Raw genomic sequence first — 25,830 nt, forward strand, 5'->3', positions numbered from 1 at the left:
ATCGTTTAAAGTTTGTGTTTCCTTGTTAATTTTCTGTTTAGTTGATCTATCCATAGGTGTGAGTGGGGTATTAAAGTCTCCCACTATTATTGTGTTATTGTTAATTTCTCCTTTCATACTTGTTAGGATTTGTCTTACATATTGCGGTGCTCCTATGTTGGGTGCATATATATTTATAATTGTTATATCTTCTTCTTGGATTGATCCTTTGATCATTATGTAGTGACCATCTTTGTCTCTTTTCACAGCCTTTGTTTTAAAGTCTATTTTATCTGATATGAGTATTGCTACTCCTGCTTTCTTTTGGTTCCTATTTGCATGGAAAATCTTTTTCCAGCCCGTCACTTTCAATCTGTATGTGTCCCCTGTTTTGAGGTGGGTCTCTTGTAGACAACATATGTAGGGGTCTTGTTTTTGTATCCATTCAGCCAGTCTTTGTCTTTTGGTTGGGGCATTCAACCCATTTATGTTTAAGGTAATTATTGATAAGTATGATCCCATTGCCACTTACTTTATTGTTTTGGGTTTGAATTTATACACTCTTTTTGTGTTTCCTGTCTAGAGAATATCCTTTAGTATTTGTTGGAGAGCTGGTTTGGTGGTGCTGAATTCTCTCAGCTTTTGCTTGTCTGTAAAGTTTTTGATTTCTCCTTCATATTTAAATGAGATCCTTGCTGGGTACAATAATCTGGGCTGTAGGTTATTTTCTTTCATTGCTTTAAGTATGTCTTGCCATTCCCTCCTGGCTTGAAGAGTTTCTACTGAAAGATCAGCTGTTATCCTTATGGGAATTCCCTTGTGTGTTATTTGTTGTTTTTCCCTGGCTGCTTTTAATATTTGTTCTTTGTGTTTGATCTTTGTTAATTTGATTAATATGTGTCTTGGGGTGTTTTGCCTTGGGTTTATCCTGTTTGGGACTCTCTGAGTTTGTTGGACTTGAGTGATTATTTCCTTCCCCATTTTAGGGAAGTTTTCAACTATTATCTCGTCAAGTATTTTCTCATGATCTTTCTTTTTGTCTTCTTCTTCTGGGACCCCTATGATTCGAATGTTGTAGCGTTTAATATTGTCCTGGAGGTCTCTGAGATTGTCCTCATTTCTTTTAATTTGTTTTTCTTTTTTCCTCTCTGATTCATTTATTTCTATCATTCTATCTTCTAATTCACTAATCCTATCTTCTGCCTCTGTTATTCTACTATTTGTTGCCTCCAGAGTGTTTTTGATCTCATTTATTGCATTATTCATTATATATTGACTATTTTTTATTTCTTCTAGGTCCTTGTTAAACCTTTCTTGCATCTTCTCAATCCTTGCCTCCAGGCTGTTTATCTGTGATTCCATTTTGATTTCAAGATTTTGGATCAATTTCAACTATCATTATTCGGAATTCTTTATCAGGTAGATTTCCTATCTCTTCCTCTTTTGTTTGGTTTGGCGGGCATTTATCCTGTTCCTTTACCTGCTGGGTATTCCTCTTTCTCTTCATCTTGTTTAAATTGATGAGTTTGGGGTGTCCTTTCTGTATTCTGGCAGTTTGTGGAGTTCTCTTTATTGTGGAGTTTCCTCACTGTGTGTGGGTTTGTACAGGTGGCTTGTCAAGGTTTCTTGATTAGGGAAGCTTGTGTCGGTGTTCTGGTGGGTGGAGCTGGATTTCTTCTCTCTGGAGTGCAATGAAGTGTCCAGTGATGAGTTATGAGATGTCTATGGTTTTGGGGTGACTTTGGGCAGCCTGTATATTGGAGCTCAGGGCTGTGCTCCTGTGTTGCTGGAGAATTTGCTTGGTATGTCCTGCCCTGGAACTTGTTGGCCCTTGTGTGGTGCTTGGTTTCAGTGTAGGTATGGAGGCGTTTGATAAGCTCCTGTCAATTAATGTTCCATGGAGTCAGGAGTTCCCTGGAGTCTGGGTTTGGACTTAAGCCTCCTGCTTCCAGTTATCAGTCTTATTTTTACAGTAGTCTCAAAACTTCTCCTTCTATACAGCACCATTGATAAAACATCTACGTTAAAGATGAAAAGTTTCTCTACTGTGAGGGTCACCCAGAGAGGTTCACAGCATTACATGGAGAAGAGAAGAGGGAGGAGGGAGTTAGAGATGACCCGACGGAGATGAGGTGGGATCAATAGAGGAGAGAGTGGGCTAGCCAGTAATCACTTCCTTATGTGCACTCCACAACTGGACCACTCAGAGATGTTCACGGAGTTATACAGAGAAGAGAAGAGGGAGGAAGGAGACAGAGGTGGCCAGAAGGATAAAAGGGGGGAATGAAAAGGAGAGAAACAGATCCAGCCAGTAATCAGTTCCTAAATGTTCTCCACCATCTGGAACACAGAAATTCACAGAATTGGGTAGAGTAGAGAGGGGTTAGGGAGGAGACACAGGCAACCTGGTGGAGAAAAAGGAGCGTCCAAAGGGGGAAAGAGCAGTCAAGCCAGTAATCTCGCTCCCTATTAAAAAATGGGTACTGTAGATTGGGTTTTTAAAGGTACAAAATTGGTAACAAATACCTAAAAGCAAAAATTAAAAATCTAGAGTAGAGTTTGGAACTTCAAAAATACAATGTTAAAGAAAAGAAGAAGGCAAAGAAAGAGAGAAAAAGAAAAAAGAAAAAAAAAGTCACAAAAATTATAAAGAAAATATAGGTACAAAATTGATAACAAATACCAAAAAGCATAAATTAAAAATCTAGAGTAGAGTTTGGAATTTCAGAAATACAATGTTAAGGAAAAAAAGAGAAAGAAAGAGAGGGAAAAAAAGTCACAAAAATTATTTAAAAAATATAGGTACAAAATTAATAACAAATACCAAAAAGCTAAAATTAAAAATCTAGAGTAGACTTTGGAATTTCAAAAATACAATGTTAAAGAAAAGAAGGGGAAAAAAAGGAAAGAAGAAAGAAAGAGAAAAAGAAAAAAAAACAAGGTCACAAAAATTATAAAAAATATATATATGAAGTTTGCTTTTTAAAGAAAATAGGGTCTTTTTTTTTTTGCAAAGTAATAGGTTATAAAAGTGAAAATTAAAGGAGTAATAGAGGACTTAAAATTTTTTTAAAAATTAAAAAAAAAAGAAAAGAAAGAAAGAAAGATCGTAAAAATATATCTAGGACTTTCTCTGATGTTGTTGTGGGTATTGTGGGGTCAGTTCATTTTTGGCTAGTTCCTTGGTCTGGCTTATTTTTCTCAAGATCTATAGGCCCCTTCCTATGTAGTCAGTAATAACGGCAGGGTTTTAATCTATTGCCTGTCGCTTCCAAGGCGGTTCCCTCTGTTATAGCTTCTTCTGTTTGCTGGTCTCTTCAGTGTCTGATTTCTGCCCTGATAGAAAGGGGGCGGTGGTGGACACTTTTTTTTTTTTAGGCTCACTTGTTCAGTCTCGCTGTGAGGAAGGAGGGATGCTGCAAACAGATAACACTGGCATGTGCTCACAGTGCCTCAGCCACACCTGGCATGCCCCCGCTCACGGCGCGTGTAGCCTCCCTGCCCACACTGCTCAGGCTCTAGGTTGCTCCTCCGGGAACCATCCGCGGCCGGCCCTGGGCTGCTTGCACCTCCCAGGTCTAAGCCACTCAGGTTCAGGCACTCGGGTAGTCCTCAGAGGCACAGACTCGATTGGGCCTGCGTTTTGTGCCCTTCCCAAGTCCGAGCAGCTCAGGTGATGAGGTGTTTGGCGAGTGCGGTTGCTGCGACTTATTGCCTCCCTGCCGCTCGGTTATATGGGTATACAACCAGCGTACCTTCTCAGGCCGATGTTGACTGTCCAGAACCCCAAGAAGTCTTAGTTAGCAAAGAAGCCTGCTTACAGTTTTGTAGATAATGTCTCTCTGGCTACGATTGCCCCCTTCTGGCTCTGGCTGCCTGTCACCTGAGGGGGATGGTCTGCAGCCGGCTATCTCTGTTCAGTCCTTTGTTCTGAGCGCAGGCCTGGTGGTGTCTTAGGTTAGGGCTGGCTTTTCGTGTGGTAGATATCCCACAGTCTGGTTTGCTAGCCCAAATTAGTTCACTCAGATAGCACTCGGGGCATTCAGGCCAGATCCTTACTCTAAGCGATGCAGCCCGTGCTGCACCTCCCTGCCCAGCCCCCGCTTGCTAGTGGTAGGTGCAGGCGTCCGCGCTGCTTCTCCACTGGGGGAGTTACCGTAGGGCTCGTAATCTGTGGGTTTTAATTGTTTATTTATTTTTCCTCCCTGTTATGTTGCCCTCTGTGTTTCCAAGGCTCAGCACAGACTCAGCAGTGAGAATGTTTCCTGGTGTTTGGAAACTTCTCTCTTTTTAAGACTCCCTTCTAGGGATGGAGCTCCATCCCTCCCTCTTTTGTCTCTCTTTTTTTTTTGTCTTTTATATTTTTTCCTACCTCCTTTCGAAGACAATGGGTTGCTTTTCTGGGTGCCTGATGTCCTCTAGCCGGCATTCGGAAGTTGTTTTGTGGAATTTACTCAGCGTTTAAATGTTCTTTCGATGAATTTGTGGGGGAGAAAGTGATCTCCCCGTCCTATTCCTCCGCCATCTTAGCTCCTCCCCAACTTTTCAATTTTTAGAACTCTAAAAACTTTGAATATCATTTACTGATATGTTTACAATAATACTGGGCTTGCAAGGTGACTCAGTGGTAAAGAATCTACCTGTAATGCAGGAGACCCAGGTTCAGTTTCTGGGTTGGGAAGAGCCTCTGGAGAAGGAAATGGCAATGCAGTTCAATATTCTTGCCAGAAGAATTCCTTGGATAGAGGAGCCTGGTGGGTTACAGTCCATAGCGTCACAAAGAGTCGGACATGACTGAGGCAATTTAGCACACACACACACACCCCACAATAATATTATATAATACTAAAAAAGTAAAAGACACTTTAATGGAAAAGCTCAAATAATTCAGCCTTGAGCATAATACCAGTATTTGCTCAGAGATGCAATTGCTACCTCATTAAGGAAGTATCCATCTCTAATCAAGGTATCAGATTATATTCAATGCATGTCAATTTTCACTATGGAGCAATCACATGGCCTACTTATGTCCTCAGATTTCCATGTTCCAAGTAAGATTCTCCTGTCTACGTCATTGTGTCTAAAATATACACAGTTTTCAGCATGTTACTTCATTTGGTCAGAATTGCACACTGCTTGGCTACTGCTGCTGCTGCTGCTAAGTCGCTTCAGTCATGTCCGACTCTGCGTGACCCCATAGACGGCAGCCACCAGGCTCCACCGCCCCTGGGATTCTCCAGGCAAAAACACTGGAGTGGGTTGCCATTTCCTTCTCCAATGCATGAAAGTGAAAAGTGAAAGTGAAGTCGCTTAGTCATGTCTAACTCTTTGCGACCTCATGGACTACAGCCTACCAAGCTCCTCCGTCCATAGGATTTTTCAGGCAAGAGTACTGGAGTGGCTACTACCATTTGCAATAAGCAGACAGGGTGTTGGCTATCTACTAGCGTCATCAAAGGTGGAGACTTTTGTTTTTTGCATCATTTTAACTGTTGTTAGAAATGGAGTAAACTAGAAACATCTTAACTTTTTCATATTCAGCTGGAAGTATTTCACTATGTAATTACTAAAATAACTTATGTTTTGTTTTACTTGATGGCGTTCACAAATTTTCAAAATATTCAGTGGGTAAAAAAAGTTTTTAATCAACTTTTTTACCCTTCTTTGCCAGGAAATATTTAGAAGGCTTTTAAATGTCTAATTTTCATCTCTTGTTAGGATGTTCATAACTTCCTGTCATTATGGGAAACTGAATGGACTTCTATACCAAGAAACATAAGGACCACAGATAGCTTATCGCTAAAAATGAAATTTAATGCCACACCAAGCTTGAAACCAAAAAACATCTCAATTCAGTTCAGTTCAGTTCAGTCACTCAATCGTGTCCGACTCTTTGCGACCCCATGAATCGCAGCACGCCAGGCCTCCCTGTCCATCACCAACTCCCGGAGTTCACTGAAACTCACATCCATCGAGTCAGTGATGCCATCCAGCCATCTCATCCTCTGTCGTCCCCTTCTCCTCCTGCCCCCAATCCCTCCCAGCATCAGACTCTTTTCCAATGAGTCAACTTTTCGCATGAGGTGGCCAAAGTACTGGAGTTTCAGCTTGAGCATCATTCCTTCCAAATAAATCCCAGAGCTGATCTCCTTCAGAATGGACTGGTTGGATCTCCCTGCAGTCCAAGGGACTCTCAAGCGTCTTCTCCAACACCACAGTTCAAAAGCATCAATCCTTCGGTGCTCAGCCTTCTTCACAGCTAGGTGCCAGGAATAAAGAGAATTCAAAATCGGAAAAGTAATCAGAGCTAACACAAAATTGTTTATAGGAGTATTGGGCATATCACCTGTGAATGTAAAGGAAATTGGGCCTCATACCAGTGTGGGAAATGTGCCCGGAATTGATCCATCTCCATAAAAGCAATTATCACCAAGTATTACCTTACCTATAGTACAGGGACTAAAAATTCAACCAACGAACCTGGATGTTTTGCAGAAATTGTGACAGGAGGTTAAATGGGATTTCTTTTGCCCCAGAGTTGATGACTGGGTCCCAGGTAAAAGCACAGACGCTAAGCATCACTTATTCTAAAAAGAACCATCAATGTCTGGAACTGGAAATCTTCCCTGTGGGCTTCCTAAAAGTTTCCAAAACTGGCACTACTATAATTAACCATCACCCCAAACCAAATAGAATTGGAACACAAGCAGGGCAATTTGTGAGAGTTGAGTTGAAGTCATCAGTATTGTGGGAAAGTAGAATATCCTCAAAGAAAGGTAATATTTCCTGTTCACATATGGAGAGAAGCTTACTAATATCGTCATTTTTTAATAGTCAAGAGTAAATAGTAAGTCAAATGGATAAAACAAGAAATAGCCGATACTGGAAAGCAAAGGAAGTATTAAAAACTAATAAGTTATTTTAGAATGACATAGAAATGAACATGCAGGGACTTTTGTTAAACAAAAATAGAAAAATTTAAGCATCTAATGAATATTGAATGCAACTGAATACACATTAATTATATTAAAAACCCTTGAGTTCATGATGATAAACCCCCAAAACTGAATATTAATTCAACATCATTGGGAAGAGATCCATCAAGATGGTAGAATATAAGGATGTGGGTACTCCATGAACATGTCAAAATACATCTACATGTGGAACAAGTCTCACTGAAAACTAACTGGAAACTGGCAGAAAGACTCCTGTGCAATCAAAACTGTATGAAAGATGCACACATAATCCTGTAGGAAGGGGAGAAAAGTGATAGTGTTGGGACATGTGTCCCTGACAGGGTCTCCGAGAAAATGGAAGAATACATAGGTAGAGATTTGCCCTAAAGAATGAGCCGTGAGAGCCACGGACTAAGCGCTCTGGTCCTGGGGTCCTACCTACACAGGGGAGACAAGCACCCTTAGCTAGTGGGAGGAATGCTGGGACTAACAAAAAGGCTATGAGAAGCCTGGATTCTACTCACAAGGAGTGCTCATGTTGACTTGCCTACTAGGCAGGGCAGAGAGAGGTCTACTCTAGCCACTGCCAGGTTGCAGGCAACTGCCTTGGCACATACCCAGCCCAAGCTGAGTGAACACTGAGGCCCTGCTCACTCCACATCATAGCACAGTACTGGACCTGCGGTGGCCACAAACAGAGAGAAGACTCTGGGAGGCAGAGGCAAACCAGTCCCCAGTCCCCTGGGGTCAGGCAGTAGCAGCCATTGTTGGTAATTACTCAAGAAGCACAGTAGACGCAGCCCAGATTTCTAACAGCAGCCACCCCACCACAGCTCACCTGCCAATACATATCAAGAGTCCACACAACCCTACTGGCTCTGCAGTACAATAGGTGGTGTTGCTGGAGGTGGCTTCACAGCATGGTGCTGGAGACTGGAGACAGTGATGGGCTGACCCAAATGAGGGAAGCAAATATGGACCCCTGCAGAGATAGCTCATCAGAGACAACTCTGACCTCTGTCTGTGACTGACAGGAGCCCCACTGGCTTCAGCATTTCCTTGCTGTGATCAGGGAGGTGGGAGGTCCCACTGCAGAGAAAGGGAAAAACACACTCACAAAGGGAACAGAGTCAGTTGGGGCTAAGGGCTTCTGCTCTGGCAACTTGGGATCAGACCCCATGCCAATAGGGCAGAGATGGCCACTGAGCAGAGAACTGCCCCATCACAACTAGCAGTTATAGAATTAAGTGCTTAAGATTTGAAACATAAGGACCTAAAAAAGAGCAAATTAAACTCTAAGCAAGTAGAAAAGAAAATAAAGAACAGTAATCGATGAAACTGCAAATCAAAAAAAGAAAAAAAAATCAAGGAAACCGTAAGTTGAATTCTTATAGAAATTAATAAAATTGATATACTTGACATACTGATCAAGGAAAAGCCATATGAGAGAAAGAAGGCACAAAATACCAATATTAGGAGTAAAAGGAGAAGTTTTTTTGTGACTCTGAAAGGTATTAAGAGGATATAAAGATATATTATTGATTTTTGGTCATAAATTCAATAACTTATTAAAATATATAAATCCTTTAACAAAGACAACCTACACCAAAGCTTATTCAAGAAGAAATAAATAATTTAGTCTTATATCAACCAAATGAATTAAATTTATAGTTAAAACACTTCCAGCAAAGCAATCCCCAAGCTTAATTTCACTGATGAATTCTACCAAAGCATTAAAGAATAATATTGACTTTATACCAACTCTTCAAGAAATTAGAAACACTTAAAAATGTATTTTATGAAATAAAACCAGTAAATAATATAAGAATAAAATTTAAGATGCTTTATGAATGTAATTGCAAAAAATCCTTAATGTAATATTATTTATTAATATAATTTAATCCATAAAAACATTAAAAAGATGATGTCTCATAATCAAGTGGGTTTTATCCTGGGTCTACAAGACTGGTTTAACACTCAAAGTTCAGAAAACAGAATTCATTATATCAACAGTCTAAAGAAAAATCAACGTTCAGCTCAATAGATACAGAAAAAAAAATTGCTAAAATTCAACATTCATTCATTATAAAAACTCAGCAAATTAAGAACAGAGGAAACTTGCTTAATATGCTAATGAACACCTGCCAAACCCCCATTTAATATGATATCTCATAATGAAAGATTGAGTGATTTTTCACAAGTATCATGAGTAAGTTAATGATGTCCTCTTTCATTACTTTTGCTCAATATCCTAGCCAGTGCAATAAGGCAAGAAAAAGAAGTTTAAAGCATTCAGTTTGTGCAATAAGAAAGGAAGCCATTTTTATTCACTGATTATGTTTCTTTATGTAGAAAACCTAAAAGGATATATAGAAATAATATTATAATTGAGTTTATCAAGTTATTGAAATATAAGACCAATGTATCAATACAAAGGAAAGAATAAACAGATGTATCAATATATTACCATATACTAGTCATAAAATATTTAAACCTGAAATTAAAAAAGAAAAGAGAACAGTGGGATTTCCCTGGCAGTCCAGTGGATAAGACTCCCCATTCCAGTGCAGGAAGCTAAGATCCCACATACTTTGTACTTTAAACATATTTTTAAAGATTTAAAAACTGATTCACATAAAAAAAAACTTATTAAAAAATAAAAAAGAAACCAACATCATCCCCAGTTACACCAGGACACCAAAAATCTTTAGATACAAATTGAAAACATATAAGATAAAAGATATTAGAGAAGAGTTAAATAAATTGTGAACTATATCATGTTTATGATTTAGAAAACTCACTATTTGAGATGCCAACTCTCCTTAAATTAATCTGCAGATTCAATACATCCTAATCAAAGTCCCAGCAAGAATTTTTTAAAAACATTGACATGCTTATTCTAAAATCTATCTGAAAAGTCAAAGGAACTAGAATATCCAAAAGGATAATGAAAAAAATGGAAAACTCACATTACTTCATCTTAAAACTTAATATAAAACTATAATCTGACAGAATGGTGCTGCTGCTGCTGCTAAGTCACTTCAGTTGTGTCTGACTCTGTGCGACCCCATAGACAGCAGCCCACTAGGCTCCCCCGTCCCTGGGATTCTCCAGGCAAGAAACCTGGAGTGGGTTGCCATTTCCTTCTCCAATGCATGAAAGTGAAATGGTGCTAGTAGAGCATACATGCATAGGTCAAATGAACAGAATGCAACACCCAGAAACAGATCCATGAAAAAAGAGGACCTGAATATTACCTCACACTATATAGAAAATGGACCTAAGTATAAAACCGAAATTAAATTGATTGAAATTGTAAAATATCATTTATCATAACATCAAAACATATGACATATAAGAGAGTAGATTTAAAATAATATGCAAGAACTGAACAATTTAAGCTAAAAATATTGTAGATATTAAACATGATCTAATTGGAGAAATATATCATGCTCACAGTTTGGAACATTTACTATTATTTACATGTCATTTCTATTCAATTTGGTCTATAAATTTAACAAAATTTGCAAATTCCTTGCATACTTATTCACATAAAAATCTGATTCTTAAATTTATGTGGAAATGCAAAAGATTTAAAGTAGCTTACAACAAATTTTTAAAGGAAATAGAGTTGTGGGCATTATATTATCTCATTTCAAAGCTTATAATAATGCTACAATAATCGAGACTGCATAATAATAGTTACACAGATCCATTGAACAAAACAGGAAGTTCAGACATGTATCTACATATATGTGGTCAACTGATTTTCCATTATGTCTTTAAGATACACCAATGTATTAAGGAAAACATTTCTAGCAAATGATAGTGAAACAACCAGATACTTTTATGTAGAAAAAACAGTAAAACTTTCTTTTCCCCCGCAGCATATATGAATATTAACTTTTAATGTATTATAGATTTATCATGAAAGTTAAAAATATAAAATTCCTCAAAAAACAAATAGGAGAAAGATTTCATAAACTTGGAGTAGGTGAATTTTTTTAGATGGGAAACTAAAAGTATGAAAGACAAGATAATTTTGCTCTTCTAAAGTTATTGTAAGAAAACAAAATGATAAAACACAGACTAGAAAACAGTATTTCAGTGCAAATAGCTGTATACAAATTATACCTCAGAAAAAATTTAAAAATATAAATAAACATTGGCGTTTAAAACAACAAAAATAGTAAAGTCTTATTGAGCTATTAAAACAAGGCAAAAATGCACAGCAACCTGAGTTCTTGAATAGGTTTAGAAATAAATGAAGTCAACCTTTTCTAATATTCTTGTATTGTCTATAAGGGAATTTTAAAACCCAGCTCTATGTTTTTATATAGCTTAGGATGGAAGAGTAACCTCATATTATAGAAGCAAGGTTTTTAACTTCCAAATTAGCAGCATTAAAAAATGGACAAAAAACATTTCATCATCTCCAAAGGAAAGATGAACTTACAACATGCAGGACAAACAGTATGAAATAAATTTAAGATTGTCAGGCTCAATTTTTCAAAAATTAATTTTAGTACATTATAAGAAGACACATCAAAACATAAGGATGAAAGTAAAATGATAGAGTAAGCTTTACTGAACAGTGACCAAAGGAGAGTCATAGAATTAATATCAGATGAAGTAAACATTAAGGAAAAAAACAAAGATGACCCCTTCATAGTGAAAGAAATTCTATTCCCCAAGAAGATCAGATCAGATCAGATCAGTCGCTCAGTCGTGTCCGACTCTTTGCGACCCCATGAATCGCAGCACGCCAGGCCTCACTGTCCATCACCAGCTCCCGGAGTTCACCGAGACTCACGTCCATCGAGTCAGTGATGCCATCCAGCCATCTCATCCTCTGTCGTCCCCTTCTCCTCCTGCCCCCAATCCCTCCTGCCAGGGTCCAGCCCCGGTGGATCCAGGGAATTCGAAGCGGGGACGGCGTCGGCGAGGATCAGGAAACAACTGCTTAATTAGACGTTAATTAACGATATAAAGAGTAATAGAATAAGGATAGCTCAGTGAGGAAATTCAGTGGAGAAAAGAGGCTGAATAATTCAGCCAGAAGGTGAGAGAAAGAACGACATGGGGAGACCAAGTTTCGGTGAACAAGGCCCACACTTTATTTTTCAAAGTAGTTTTTATACCTTAAGTTATGCATAGAGGATAATGGGGGAAGGGGTAGAGTCATGCAGTAAGCCAGGCTTTCTTCCTGCAAACTTATCATATGCAAAAGTTTAGGTGATTTGCATCATCTTCTGGCCCGGAGGCCTGTTAACATTTTAAGACCCTTTCTTCAGAAAACTTATTTTTCTCTAAAGGTGATTAGTCAAGCGCTACCCTCCCAAAGCATTAAAGTTGCATTCCTACAGAGCAAAGGTGTGGTGGGCTATAACAAGAAAAAGAATTAACTCAAGGTTCCCAAGTTAGAAACATTAAAGCTACTATTTACACCAATTACATTAATCAATACACTGCCAGGGACACAGCAGGTAAGGGATATGGAGACTTAGCAGCAAACATTGGCCCAACAAGTGAAAAACCCTTCACCAATACAATTTCTAATCAATCTTTTCACTGCTCAAAGGAATCTGTATTTAGACAGTTTAGAACATCTCATGCCTCTCACAGTTGGGAGGCTCTGAGCAATCACATGTGGCCGGAAAAACCTATTCAGGCAGGCTAGAGGATTTCCAAAGGAGTTTGTAGGTTGAAACACTGTCACACCTAGGAATTATTAACTGGAGCTGTAAGCTAACTCTTTTTTCAGAGAGAGGTAGTGGGGGACAGCCCTCCATAAAGTCAGAGGTGTAGGTGAAAGCAGAAAGTAGGCAGACTCTGGTTTTGGGGGTAGATGCTCGAGAATTTCCAGGGAGACTCCTGAGGCTTGATTCCGCCTTTGCGTATGCCAAGCCTCCTTCCTCATGACCTTTGCCATGGGCGGAGCTCGCTGCCCGCACCCTCCCAGCATCAGAGTCTTTTCCAATGAGTCAACTCTTTGCATGAGGTGGCCAAAGTACTGGAGTTTCAGCTTTAGCATCATTCCTTCCAAAGAAATCCCAGGGCTGATCTCCTTCAGAATGGACTATTCTAAATTTTAAATCTGGATGAACCTAAAAACATATCACAATGTATGAAAACCTAGTGAAAGAGAAGTAGGATTTATGTTCTTGCCAAATTGGCCAGGGTTCAATGTTGCAAAATAGAATATCGTTTTCTCCCGAAAAATACCAACTACTGTCTAACAGAATCCATCCTCTGATTTAAAGATTTTCCTTATTCACACAATGACTAGAGAATCTTGTATCCACTTGGCCCCAATGACCACTCGAGTATCCTCCTTTTCCTAAAAGTCCTACAGATGGAAAGTATACAGTGTGGATATGTTTCACTGCATTCATTACTCCTACTAACTCTGTTAGCACAGCACATTCCTGAACTAAATCCTTCTTTTAACTGATGTTGCAGAAAAACTGTGACATAAAATGATCAATGCTGTGCTACTGAAATCTAAGGATGAAAAATGAAAGTTGAAATATTTATTTTGGATTCAATAGTGAATACACTGAAAAAGATTTAGTATGTTGATAAAAACAATTTTTCTTCTCTCCACTCCCTTTTTATTTTTTTAAACAGGCCGATCCTCTCCTATAAAAACACATCATCCACCAGAGTCTATCATGCGTCAATCATAAAACAAAGAAACCTGCTGTTGTTTGGGTGGGAGATAATCTTTAAATGACATCTCTGCTAGTGGTGACACACACCAGCAAATATTTCATTTTTTAAAGTTTTCTGTGGTTATAATTTTTAAAAAAGATTGTTTAAAGATTTTTTTAAATCCATTCAGCATGACTTCATAAATTTAATTCCATCAATAGTAGTCTATGGACAGCATAAAGCATCAATTTTATTCCTATTTATTGTTTTTATAGATGTAAGTGCTAAGAATTCTTGTTCTTATAAATAGAGGAATAGAAGTAGTTATGTTTAGCAATGTCACTCAATTCTTTGAATTCATTGCCAGTTTTATGCCAAATAACACCTAATGATTTATGATTGATGATTTTATCATTGGAAATTATTTTTAATAATTTAAAAGCCAAAAGATTGCTTTGTGGACAACAAGGAATTAGAATGCATTTCACTTGCAAATTGATTTGCTATCCATTCATGGAAGTTATTTCACTTTCTCAATATCATAAAAAAAAACTCTATGGAGTTTTATGCCCTTTACATAGAAAACATTAATGGAAAATTGCAAAATTTTAAACAGATTATTTTAATTTTTTGTGGCATATATTTTGATGAACCAAATAATCATTTAAATATAAGCAAACATACCATAGTAAATTTAATTTTAATTAAATTTAAATTTAATTAATCACATTTTGACACCACATACATACTATAAATTGTCAAAGGTTTATGGAATTATAAAGATAGAATTTAACATGCTTACATTTAGTTGTGTTTAGTGATTTAAGCATTTTTCTGCATATTTGATTAGCTTTCATGTGATGAAAAAACAATTTAGTATGTTTATCATGACAACATTTTCTATTAAGTATGTATATGGATTTTTTTATCATTGAGACCTTCTACTTCTCTCCCTGGAAAACATTTTAAAAATGATTAAATCTAGTTGTCAGCCTTTGGGCAGGAATATGGGCTTCCCTGGTAGCTCAGATGGTAAAGAATTTGCCTGCAATGCAGTAGACCCAGGTTCAATCTCTGGGTTGGGAAGACGCCCTGGAGAAGGGAATGGCTACCCACTCCATATTCTTGCCAGGAGAATTTCATGGACAGTGGAGCCTGGCAGGCTGCAGTCCATGGGGTCTCCAAGAGTCGGACACAACAGTTAGCAACTGAATGACTAACACTAATGACTAAATTATCTTACATTATCTTAACTTCAAAGACACTGAGAATGCTAATTTCAATTTCCTTGACACACTCTTCTAAATTTTAAAGTTCTGGCATGGAATTAATACCAAGGAAGATTCTTTAAAACAAGCGTCTCTTCTCAGATGTTACCTCGGTGAGGACCAGCTTCCCAGTCATGGCTGGAAATTGGAGAGTCAAGGGAATTTTAACCAAATTGTACATCTCTGGAAAACAAATAGCATAAATGAGTGCCTTTTCACATTTCAGTAAAACACTGTGTAATATTCAAGGGTCACTTTAGCAGGAACAGAAGTCAAACTAGTTCAACCAATATGTGGAATCTCCATAAAATGGAAGAAAAAGCAGATCCAGGAACCAGAGAGATCATTGGGAACTCAGGAGGTACAGGCTTTTCCCATTTCTAATACTTGTTTCTTTTGCACATGGGCTTCATGCTCTCCTACCATCTAGTTAGTTTCTTTCATAGCATCAAAGACATGCCACTAGAATCCCTGAGTTTAAGCCTAAATTTTAGAAGTAATGCATGAAGATTGCAAAACAACAACACATGAAAAGGAAAGTAAAAGACTTCTCAAATTATAAGGGAGGTCTGCAGGCAATTTCATCAGAACTAAAGGATAGAGAATTTAAAACTGTAAATGATCACCAAGTGCCTGATATAATGAATGGAAGAGAAAATTATATAGTCACTTATTGAGTTATTAAGATTCCTAAATCTCTTAGGGCAGGGAGGGGGGACAGAGAGGGGCATCGATAAAGAGAACGGAACTCAGAAATGCTTTTGGCTACTCAAACAATGAGTGCTAGAAAGCAATACACAGTCCAAAGCCCATAATTCTATATACAGTGATATTATCATTCCTAAGAGAAGACGGAATGAACATATTTCTCAGTCAAGTAAGCATTTGAAAATATTATCTCCCATGCTCTCTTAAGTATTCACCCAGAAAAATGTTTTAAAATCAAGTAAGGGAGTAAACCAAGAAAAAGAAAGGCAGAGAATCTACAAAAAATCCAATCCAATTCTCACTCCTTGTTTTCCAAAGATAAATATTTAAGTTACCGGAAGTTGATTTGGAGCGTGTCCTGTTAATATATCTAGGAGAACAGGAGGGAGGAAAGCAGGATTCTAGTACTTGAAAGATGATCAATTTGTACATTTATGCTACCTTCCAGTTCTGTTCCTTCTCCTGTCAACATTAGTTATATTATTATTTATTTCAGTTCAGTTCAGTTGCTCAGTCGTGTCCAACTCTTTGCGACCCCATGAACAGCAGCACGCCAGGCCTCCCTGTCCATCACCAACTCCTGGAGACCACCCAAACCCATGTCCATCGAGTCGGTGATGCCATCCAACCAGCTCATCCTCTGTACTCCCCTTCTCCTCCTGCCTTCAATCTTTCCCAGCATCAGGGTCTTTTTGAATGAGTCAGCTCTTCACATCAGGTGGCCAAAGTATTGGAGTTTCAGTTTCAACATCAGTCCTTCCAATGAACACCCAGGACTGATTTCCTTTAGGATGGACTGGTTGGATTTCCTTGCAGTCCAAGAGACTCTCAAGAGTCTTCTCCAACACCACAGTTCAAAAGCATCAATTCTTCGGCACTCAGCTTTCTTTATAGTCCAACTCTCACATCCATACATGACCACTGGGAAAATTATTTACATATTGAAAAAAATATTTATTGAACCTCTACTATGTTCTAGCCACTTAAGATAAACTAATGAACAAAATAAATATCCTGGCATTGTATTTACATTCTAAAAAGAGTAGATAAGAAAATACACATTGAATGTAAGCAAATAATATGCTAATATTAGAAAATTATAAAGCTGTGTTTTTGTCAGGCCATGGTTGCTGCAATTGTTTGATGGCCATTATCACTGGGCACAGAGGCATCAAAGGATGCTCCAGTGACTCTCCTGCTTCCAGACACAGGATTCTTTGCTCTCACTGTATGTCATCAAACAGATCCCTGTGGCAACCTGAGTTGCCAATATGTTAAGTCCTTTCTTGGCATGATGGTCCACTGGCATGAGGATTTGCACATATGACCATCACCTGAACACTTTCAAGTTCAGAAGAACTTCACCATGTCCTCTTATAGAAGCATTCTTCTGGGAATCCAGAAATATCACTAACTGTGGCCAAAAAAATGACAATTCTACAAGTGGGTCACTTCCAGGTGATGATGAGGAGTCAGTCTTGCTTCTACCCCTTTAGTTCTCAAAGCAATATATTCTAGTTAATTGGTTCATGGCATGTACCACAGCCTGTAGGACAGAAATTCAAACTCTCAGAGTTTTTAATCTCAAGCTATTTTCCTATCTATAACAGCTGTTCCAACTATTTTCTTATCTATAACAGCTGTTCCAACTAGTTTCTTATCTATAACAGCTGTCCCATAAATCTATGTCTGGGTCATAGGCAGGCTCAATCCCTGGGTTGGAAAGATCCCCTGGAGAAGGAAATGGCAACCCGCTCCAGTATTCCTGCCTGGAGAATCCCATGGACAGAGAAGCCTGGAGGGCTATAGTCTATAGGGTTGCAAAGAGTCAGACACGACTAAAGAGACTTAGCATGCACACACATCTAGGTCATAGGTGGACCGAAAGACAAGTAGAGTCTCTGGCCATGGACCAATTATCACACTTCCTAATGGACAATGTGTTTAACTGAGACTACACATTTGCAGAGAGCAGAATTGTGCATAGGAAATGGCAATCCACTCCAGTGTTATTGCCCAGAGAATCCCATGGACAGAGGAGCCTGGCAGGCTACAGTCCATGGGGTCACAAGAGTTGGACACGACTTAGTAACTAAAGAGAGACACAGAGAGAGAGAGATACCTATGATAATGATATAATAAAAGACCCTGATGCTGGGAAAGACTGAAGGCAGGAGGAGAAGGGGACGACAGAGGATGATATGGTTGGGTGGCATCACTGACTCGATTGGACATGAGTCTATGCAAGCTCCAGGAGTTGGTGATGGACAGGGAAGTCTGGCATGCTGTAGTCCATGGGGTCGCAAAGAGTCAGACACAACTGAGTGACTGAACTGAATTGATCTGAACCTATAGTAATGGATCAGGCACTCTAGAAGTCCTGAAAAATTGAGCTTGCAGAGGCATTGTGTGGCAAGAAAAAAAGCTGTCTTTCTAAGGATAAACTGCTGCTCTCTCAAGAATGGATGGAAGATCAAACAAAGTCAATCTAGCACTAAGTGGCTGGGCTATATCCTCAAAGGATAGTGCTATATTGAGGGATAAGTACTGGTCACTGATACTGACACTTTGGATACTCAAGAAGCAGTTGCTAATTCAACTTTGTTAAGAATTCAGTTCAGTTTAGTTTCTCAGTTGTGTCCGACTCTTTGTGACCCCAGGAAGCACAGCACACCAGGCCTCCCTGTCCATCACCAACTCCCAGAGTCCACCTAAACCCATGTCCATTGAGTCGGTGATGCCATCCAACCATCTCATCCTCTGTCGTCCCCTTCTCCTCCCATTTTTGATCTTTCCCAGCATCAGGGTCTTTTCAAATGAGTCAGCTCTTTGCATCAGGTGGCCAAAGTATTGGAGTTTCAGCTTCAGCATCAGTCCTACCAATGAACACCCAGACTTTTCTCCTTTAGGATGGACTGGATGGATCTCCTTGCAGTCCAAGGGACTCTTGAGAGTCTTCTCCAACACCACAGTTCAAAAGCATCAATTCTTCAGCACTCAGCTTTCTTTGTAGTCCAACTCTCACATCCATACATGACTACTGGAAAAACCATAACCTTGACTAGATGGACTTTTGTTGACAAAGTAATGTCTCTACTTTTTAATATGTTGTCTAGGTTGGTCATAACTTTCCTTCCAAGGAGTAAGTGTCTTTTAATTTCATGGCTGCAGTCACCATCTGCAGTGATTTTGGAGCCCAGAAAAATAAAGTCAGCCACTGTTTCCACTGTTTCCCCATCATTTTGCCATGAAGTGATGGGACTGGATGCCATGATCTTCATTTTCTGAATGTTGAGCTTTAACCCAACTTTTTCACTCTCCTCTTTTATTTTCATCAAGGGCTCTTTAGTTCTTCCTCACTTTCTGCCATAAGGGTGGTGTCATCTGCATATCTGAGGTTATTGATATTTCTCCCTTTAATCCCAGCTGTTAGCCATCAAGGATCTCACGTCATGAGCAGGACATTGTTCCAGCAGCAGAGAGGCCAAGTCTGATCTCACAGAGCAACTCTTTCTGTCTTTCCACTTATTAATGATGTCTTGATCGTGAGCTTTTTTTGTCAGGTATTAACATGAGGCACATGGAAAAATGGACTGTTCCAAATCGGGAAAGGAGTATGTCAAGGCTGTATATTGTCACCCTGTTTATTTAACTTATATGCAAAGTACATTCTGAGAAATGATGGACTGGGTGAAGCACAAGATGGAATCAAGTTTGCCAGGGGAAATATCAATACCCTCAGACATGCAGATGACACCACCCTTATGGCAGAAAGTGAAGAGGAACTAAAGAGCCTCTTGATGAAAGTGAAAGAGGAGAGTGAAAAGCTGCATTAAAACTCAACATTCAGAAAACTAAGATCATGGCATCTGGTCCCATCACTCCACAGAAAATAGATGGGAGACAATGGAAAGAGTAACAGACTTTATTTTTGGGGGCTCCAAGATCACTGCAGATGGTGACTGCAGCCATGAAATTAAAAGACACTAGCTCCTTGGAAGAAAAGTTACGACCAACCTAGACAGCATATTAAAAAGCAGAGACATTACTTTGCCAACAAAGGTCCATCTAGTCAAAACTATGGTTTTTCCAGTAGTCATGTATGAATGTGAATGCCAGACTCTTTGTGACCCCATGGATGTGAGAGTTGGACTATAAAGAAAACTAAGTGCCAAAGAATTGATGCTTTTGAGCTGTGGTGTTGGAGAAGACTCTTGAGAGTCCCTTGGACTGCAAGGAGATCCACCCAGTCCATCCTATAGGAAATCAGTCCTGAGTGTTCATTGGAAGGACTGATGTTGAAGCTGAAACTCCAATACTTTGGCCACTTGATGCGAAGAACTGACTCATATGAAAAGACCCTGGTGCTGGGAAAGATTGAAGGCAGGAGGAGAAGGGGATGCAGAGGATGAGATGGTTGGATGGCATCACCGACTCAATGGACATGAGTTTGAGTAAACTCCGGGAGTTGGTGATGGACAGGGAGGCCTGGTTCACTGCAGTCCATGGAGTTGCAAAGAGTCGGATATGACTGGGTGATGGAACTGAAGTGAACTGAACATGAGGCACAAAAACCCATGTCTTAACAGTCACTCCTGTAAGACCATTCAAAATGTATTTTCCATATACCTTTGACTCTAATCTTCCAATTTTACTCCTTCAAGTCTCCTGACTTACCATTTGTGCCATCAGCCACATCTTAGGTGTCCACATATATCCATACCTCATGCAATTTCTTGATACGTGCAAAGTGAACCTCTAAGTGTACAGGTCTCAGCTTTGCCCGCTAGGGGAATTTCCCTTCTCTTATGGTCTGTATTGTGCTCGAGTTTACTTATAGCTGATAGCAACATGGTGTTCAACTTATCTGAGAACTAAGCTCAATTGTTTCCTAGTCTTTCAGTTGATCATAAGTTGTCATCTAGAAGTACAATATCCTTAAACCCCAGTTTGCCTGTAATAATTCTAGTATAAGCTAGGTATTCCAGAGTAACTGTTAATAATAAAACTCAAGTCATGATACGAAATTGCATTGCATAGTCATTTGGTCTTCCATGGTCAGGCACTCAGTGTTTACCAAGGCCTATGGTATGCCAGGAGATATTTACAAAATGGTGAGTAGTTCTCTCCTGCAAGAGGAAAAAAACCTTGGTCTAGATTTCTAAAAGTTTATGAAGCATCTTTCTGTCAGGGATAGATATAGGTACCATAAGCTTTCTTTCCTATCATGGAAACTCCTAACACCATAGATATTCTAGGGTACAAAACCTGTTCTCCTTACTCTGGGCTCCACTCTGACTTGGCGATCTTCTAAGTCACTGAATAAGTAGGAATGAGCATTATTGCCAAGCGCAATATATCCTGTCACTTTATTAGTGGAAAGTTGTAGGGATTATCTGCCAAGCTGCAGACTTCATTGTTATAACTGGCCTTTGAATTCTCATGGGATTTATTACCCATGTTTTCAAATGCATGACTTCTTAGTATTTCTAGAATGTTTCTAGATTACTTGTCACTTCCTTCTACCTGGTCTAATTAACATGATGCCATCAACATAGTTTACCAGCATGATATTCTATAGAATATCAAGATGAGAAAGCTCCCTTCAAGCTTTGTTGGGACATAAATTAGGGAGAATTAACAGCCAAAAACAAGAGAACATATATCTCACTTCTCTTCTCATGTAAATGTAAATTATTGTTGATCCTTCTTAAGGGAATTGAGAAGAATACATTTAATGGATGAATCAGTTCAGTTCAGTTCAGTCGATCAGTCGTGTCCAATTCTTTGCAACCCCATGGATCTCAGCATGCCAGACAGCATTCCCTGTCTATCACCAACTCCTGGAGTTGAGTGACTTCACTTTCACTTTTCACTTTCATGCATTGGAGAAGAAAATGGCAACCCACTCCAGTATTCTTGCCTGGAGAATCCCAGGGACAGAGGAGCATAGTGGGCTGCCATCTATGGGGTCGCACAGAGTTGGACACGACTGAAGCGACTTAGCAGCAGCAGCAGCAGCATGTCCATTGAGTCGGTGATGCTATCCAACCATCTTATCCTTTGTCATCCCCTTCTCCTCCTGTGTTCGATCATTCTCAGCATCAGGGTCTTTTCAGATGAGTCAGCTTTTCGTATCTGTTGGCCGAAGTATTGGAGTTTCAGCTTCAACATCAGTCCTTCCAATGAACACTCAGGACTGATCTCTTTTAGGATGGACTGGTTGGATCTCCTTGCAGTCCAAGGGACTTTCAAGAGTCTTCTCCAACACCACAGTGCAAAAGCATCAATTTTATGGCACTCAGCTGTTTTTATAGTCCAACTGTCACATCCATACATGACCACTGAAAAAACCATAGCCTTGACTAGATGTACATTTGTTGGCAAAGTAATGTCTCTGCTTTTTAATAGGCTGTCTAAGTTGGTCATACCTTTCCTTCCAAGGAGTAAGCGTCTTTTAATTTCATGGCTGTAGTCACCATCTGCACTGATTTTGGAACCCAAGGAAATAAAGTCTGCCACTGTTTCCACTGTTCCCCCATCTATTTGCCATGAATTGATGGGACCATATGCCATGATCTTCATTTTCTGAATGTTGAGCTTTAAGCCAACTTTTTCACTCTTCTCTTTCACTTTCATTAAGAGGCTCTTTAGTTCTTCTTCGCTTTCTGCCATAAGAGTGGTGTCATCTGCACATCTGAGGTTATTGATATTTCTCCTGGCAATCTTGAGTCCAGCTTGTTCTTCATCCAGCCCAGCGTTTCTCATGATGTACTCTGCTTATAATGGATGAATAGCACATTTCAAATGCCAGAGCACTTGCCAGTCTATTTCAGTAAAAATATCAGGTTCAGTATATTTTCTGGGATTGGAAATATTACTACTGGGATGAACTTTTAGACACCATCATCTACAAGGATTCATCTAGTATTGGGGGCAAGGGGCAAGTAGGTGAATTAAAAGGGGACATCTTGGGAACAGCTAATCTTATATCCTTTAACTCTTTGGAGATCAGAATAATCTCTCGAAATTCTGGGTGAAATGTGAAATTGTTTCAGACAATTGTTTGAAAGGATGGAAAGTTTTCCATTTGGCCATTCTCACTTGGCCTTTATTAGCTATTATTTCATAGGTCAGTGAAAAAATGTAAGGCTTCTGTCAGTTACTGAGTCAGGTTGTGTATCCCTATTTTCCCACACACAGGTACTCACTCGATCCACTTTAACTTGTGCCAAACTCCAGCACCTCCAGAGCTTCCTAACTGGAGAACCATGATGGTGTTTCAGATCTCCTGGCAGCTGAGAAGCCTTTATCAAGCTGAATATTCCCCTTATTTCAGTGCATAGTAAGCCTGGTAATAGGCTGTACATTCCTTTGGGAATGGATCAGAAGAATGTTTATCATTTGTACTTGGGGCTTTGCAAGGTCTTCCAGAAGAATCTTCAATCAGAGGGATCTGGGTAGTGAATGGCTTTGCTTTGGAAACAGAGTGAAGAACTGTGATTTTTCCACTGAAGAACTGACATCAGCCTTTTGCTTGCTAAGATTTGATTCGGGGGAAGAAACATCCATACAAGCCAGTCACATCCAAATTAGTCATTTATCTCTCACTTTTCAATTATGTCCACTTTGCCTCTGGTAGATTTGTGCCATCACCTAGCCTGTGCTATTCCTGAACATCATTCCTTTCATGTACCACTGAGAGTCATCCTAGGCTGCATAGTGAAGCCATCACTGAACTTCTCATAGATGCTGATGACTCATTCATCAGACATGTCTTAGTGAGTCAAATCTCTACAATGAAGTACAATGGAAGAAGTTTGGGCTTTTTAATTTTATAGTTCATGTTTCAATACTGGCTCAGCTATTAACTAATTATGATATTAACTTTTCCAAGCTTCAGTTTCCTCAACTGCAAATGTTAAGCTAAAAGTATCTACTTTGCTCTTATAGTTTAAAAAATCTCTAACATAATGCCTATGACATATATGCATTCAGTGGTTCTTAGCTTCTTCCCTTCTTTCTTACCATAAGGGAAACCATAAAATATCTTCACTTTACAGACTCACCTTTTACCATTTACACACAATTCACTCACTATATTCACAAGTTTTAACCCCTGGTTTCAAAAATAGCAAAGGCATTAAGCTATGTCATTGATTCTCTCTCTTTTTTTCCTTCATGTTTTTCCAGGTCCTGCTTCACCACCACCACAATTTCCACCTAGAACGAAGGCACACATTATCCAAACTTGGAGTGAGAGCTTGTCCTACAGTTTTAACAAACTAAAATAAGGAAATCAAAATATTATTAGAATTTGCAGACATTGCAAAAGATAAATAAATAAATAAATATATATATATATATATATAGGCTTCCCCATTGACCCAGCAGATGAAGAATCCGCCTGCAATGCATGAATCACAGGAGATGTGGGTTTAATTCCTGGCTCGAGAAGATCCCCTGGAGGAGGGCATGGCAACCCACTCCAGTATTCTTGCCTGAGAATCCCATGGACAGAGGAGTCTGGTGGGCTACTTTTCATAAGGTTACAGAGAGTTGAACATAACTGAAGCAACTGAGCATGTGTATGTGAGCAATAAGTAGACACTGGTAACTAAATCTGAATTCACTCAAAGAAAGCCTAGATTTAAATATGTATAAAATACATATTCTAGAAAATGATGCTTTTTCTGGCTAAGAAATAGGCAAGATTAAAATTAAGAGTTTTATCTTCTTGCAACTTTTCCTTCCAATGGAGATCTTTTTCATAAGTAATATAAATAATTCATATAGATTTTTAGAAATCACATTAATTTAGCATCAAGAATAGAAAAATATATAATGGGAAATACAGCTGAAATATTGAACTAACAACCCAATTTTCTGTTTCTTTCACTTAAGTCTCTATTTAAGGTTTTAAAACATAGATCAGAAAGGGCATCTACAATGTGCTGGGAAAATCTGACCCACTGTCTGTTTTTGTCAAGTTTATTATCACACTCATACTCAGTCATTTCCTTATTGTCTATGGCTGCTCTTGGGTTTTAATAGTAGAGGTGTGTAGTTGTGATGGGGACCACCTACTCTCCCCAGAAAGCCTAAAATTTTTACTATCTGTTTTTTTATGGAAAAAGATTGCTGATCTCTAAAAGACACTGTGAGGGATGCTATAGATGACCTTGTTCAAGTTCACATCACAAATAGTCAAACCAACAGAAGCAGAAAGTAAATCTGAATTCACTTAAAGAAAGCCTAGATTTAAAATGTTCAGAAGTCTTGTCTTCTTTTACTTGTAACATTTCACATCAGTGTAAATGAACAATCATCGTTCTAAACGTGACTCAAATATTAAGTGAATTATTTTCTAATACTAATATCAGTAATAATAAATATTACAGATGATGTCTTCCAACAGACTAAGAAGGTATCTAAAACATTGCTTTGCTATCTTAAATACTGTATGTGAAAACTGTAACTAAATGGTAAAATTTCTAAAGCATACTCTACAAAAGCTCCAGAACACAACTTTCCTTTTGAGGATTGTCACAAGCAAACTGTGTAACCGTTGATTAAAAAATCAACTAAATAGACTTCAAGATTCCAACCTTCTCCATTCCCAGCTAAAGTCCTATACTGTAACCTAAGACATGAGGTAAGCAGTATAAAAGTTTCAGCACTACTAAAACTACTAAAAGTTTCAGCAATGAAGCACAGAAGCTGACCACAGAAGCTTCACTACAACAGAACTTGAGTAATTCATGGCAAAAGTTTATCCCCTTCTCATCAATCACGCTGTGAAACTTACTGGTAAATTGCCCATTTTGTTAAGAATGAATAAAAATGCTGAAGCAGCACCCCGTCACTTGGATTTTCCTGGCTGAACTTGGCTTTGAGTGATTTTTTTGTAGGGAGTCGATTTTCCTTCTTAGCACTGTCATTTGGTTGTCAATCTTTGGGAAATTCCAAGTTCCAGTTTGATTTCTATCTGCATAATCTCACTGGTTTTAATCTCATTTTCTTAAAGTACTTTTTTCCCAGAACATATGCCCTTATGAGGCCAAAGCACAGCTGTTCTTGGCATAGTTTATTAGGTCTTTTTCTACTCCTGTTAGTTCGTTCCTTTTCCTTGCTGTTTACCCTCCCTCACTTGCTCACTGAAAATTACTTGGAACAGATAACATCTGTGAATAAGACAAATCATTACCGAACAAGTCAAAACCCACATCAAATACCAAGTATAGAAAACGTTCTGGTTTCCATAT

General features: G+C 38.8%; 1 long non-coding RNA gene across 1 annotated transcript; it reads right to left on the minus strand.

The window, feature by feature from the left end:
• Positions 1–5,778: 5,778 nt before the first annotated feature.
• Positions 5,779–12,389, minus strand: LOC129628838 (uncharacterized). The gene is made up of 3 exons (XR_008702920.1): positions 11,749–12,389; positions 7,774–8,024; positions 5,779–6,238 (listed from the first exon to the last, which is right to left on the minus strand). It is a non-coding gene; the product is annotated as an uncharacterized LOC129628838 (long non-coding RNA).
• Between the last annotated feature and the right edge of the window lie 13,441 nt (positions 12,390–25,830).

Source organism: Bubalus kerabau, chromosome 1 (genome assembly GCF_029407905.1).
Source record: "Bubalus kerabau isolate K-KA32 ecotype Philippines breed swamp buffalo chromosome 1, PCC_UOA_SB_1v2, whole genome shotgun sequence".
Lineage (NCBI taxonomy): Eukaryota > Metazoa > Chordata > Mammalia > Artiodactyla > Bovidae > Bubalus > Bubalus kerabau.